The sequence below is a fragment of the Penaeus chinensis genome, chromosome 7 (genome assembly GCF_019202785.1).
Source record: "Penaeus chinensis breed Huanghai No. 1 chromosome 7, ASM1920278v2, whole genome shotgun sequence".
Lineage (NCBI taxonomy): Eukaryota > Metazoa > Arthropoda > Malacostraca > Decapoda > Penaeidae > Penaeus > Penaeus chinensis.
Window position 1 is genome coordinate 14,735,484 of NC_061825.1, and position 2,124 is coordinate 14,737,607.

The window sequence follows — 2,124 nt, forward strand, 5'->3', positions numbered from 1 at the left end:
CCGTAGCGCTAGAAACGTGTCTTCTTTGTAGCACACAAAAGTATTCCGTATTTTCTAATGGAACGCAAGGCAGTATTCTGTGAATGGAATGCTCTTGTTTGTAACGAAGCCGGTAATTGGCTCACAATATTTCGCAAATATGTTGAATGACAATTATCAGTCATCAAAACGTTTTAAAAAATGGAAAAACTGCAAGGTTTTGCCCAGAGTCAACATTATTGCTTGAAATATGTGGTATTTTCCTCAAAAAGAGCAAATGGACCTGGTGTAATTGGGAACTTCAGTACAATCACGATAGCCAAACTTCCATACTCTCAAATCGATCTTTGACAAAAAATATATATAAAACATAATTTTGAGAAGCTAAAATATGAATAAAATATCATTTTTTCTGTAAATGTAAATCGTACAGGTTTCTCACCTGATTAATTTTCTCTGCGTGGCTTCCTCGTGGAATTTATGAATGGCAAATTACCCAATTACTTAATGGGTTTTTATGCTGACGATTTGTAAGAGGTTTGGAATTCCCTCTCATGTCACATGAAAATATCTCATTTCATGTATCCATTACTTTCTATATCCTGAAGATAAATGTGGACAAATCTTATTGCCAATCACACCCTTGGTTTCCTGTGTATATTTGGGATGATAAACACACACACACACACACACACACACACACACACACACACACATATATATATATATATATATATATATATATATATATATATATATATATATATACATACATATATTTACAAATACATATATATATATACATATATACATATATACATATATATATACATATATATACATATATATATATATATGCTTGATCAACTCTCTCATTTTTCAGTTGTAAAAATACAACAAAATGAGTAATGGAAACCTTGCATTGCAGACCGGAGGTCTGAAAGGCAGAGGAAACCTCGAAACTAACTGTAAAGTCAGCTATGAAGTTACATATTACTCATAACGGCATTATATATATATACATATATATATATATATATGTATTGCCAGATAAAACAAAAATGTCACCTCCAGACACATGGTGTACCAGTTGGAGTTGAAAATATGGTGAACTGTGTGTGTGTGTGTGTGTGTGTGTGTGTGTGTGTGTGTGTGCGTGTGCGTGTGCGTGTGCGTGTGCGTGTGCGTGTGCGTGTGCGTATGTGCATAATACATACAGAGAAAGAGAGAGACTATACAAGAGAAACCGCGAATGGAAGCAGAGAGACCCCCCGCCCCTATCCTCCTTGATCAATAGCTGACGAAGAGTAACCCGGCAGAGTAAGCGAGCGCGGCGGAGGTCAGGAACACTAAGAAGTTGAAAGACGATATAAAAAAACAGCTCCGGTATCTTTTTCGATTTATGAGAATAAGGTAAGGATGTCTGTTATCTTTTCGGATTCAATTATTAGTTGTTATTGTTATAGCGGCGCCAAAATTATAGTAAAAGAACACTTCAGATTCTAACTCACTCTTACGAGAAAGGTATTACCAGTAAGCCTTGCAGAACTGAAACATAATCCTGTTAAATATATGAAAATCTCACACACCCTCCTGGAAACCTTTGCTCTAAGAGATTCCACTGAAGGCACGATCGATGCCTAATGCTGTCTGCATATACCACGGACAACGATCTCGCAGAATTCAATGCTTCGTTCCATACCTGTTACTGAGGTGATACTTGCAATACAACTGACCTTATATATCATCATAAAGGATTTCTATATAGCTACTACTTTTAATATCAATTATGATTTAGTGGCACGAGATTAACCTAAAGAACTAATTAAACACAAAAATCTTAAACTATCTGTCACGACAAACTTACAATACAATTACTTGCGTGATTTACCTAAAGTAGCAAATCAATATTATCTTCTAATTTTCTAATTACGAACAAAAAAGCAGAGTCTGTCTTTCGCCGGTGACAAACGCTCAAGTGTTAGTCATCAGATATGTGAACTGTGATTCTTGAAAATAGTGATAATAAAACTATAAATGATAATCATAATTATTATAATAGTAGTAGTAATATAATAATTATAATGATAATAATAATCTGGATATAATGATAGGGAAGGTAATTTAACTGACATCCATACAAAG

At 34.3% G+C, this 2,124-nt stretch overlaps 1 protein-coding gene across 1 annotated transcript in view; it reads right to left on the reverse strand.

The window, feature by feature from the left end:
• Positions 1-2,098: 2,098 nt before the first annotated feature.
• Positions 2,099-2,124, reverse strand: part of LOC125027268 — a 4,181-nt gene continuing 4,155 nt past the window's right edge. The window contains exon 3 of the mRNA XM_047616235.1: positions 2,099-2,124. This exon is cut by the window's right edge and continues 2,349 nt beyond it. The gene's annotated coding sequence lies outside the window, so the exon portion shown is untranslated.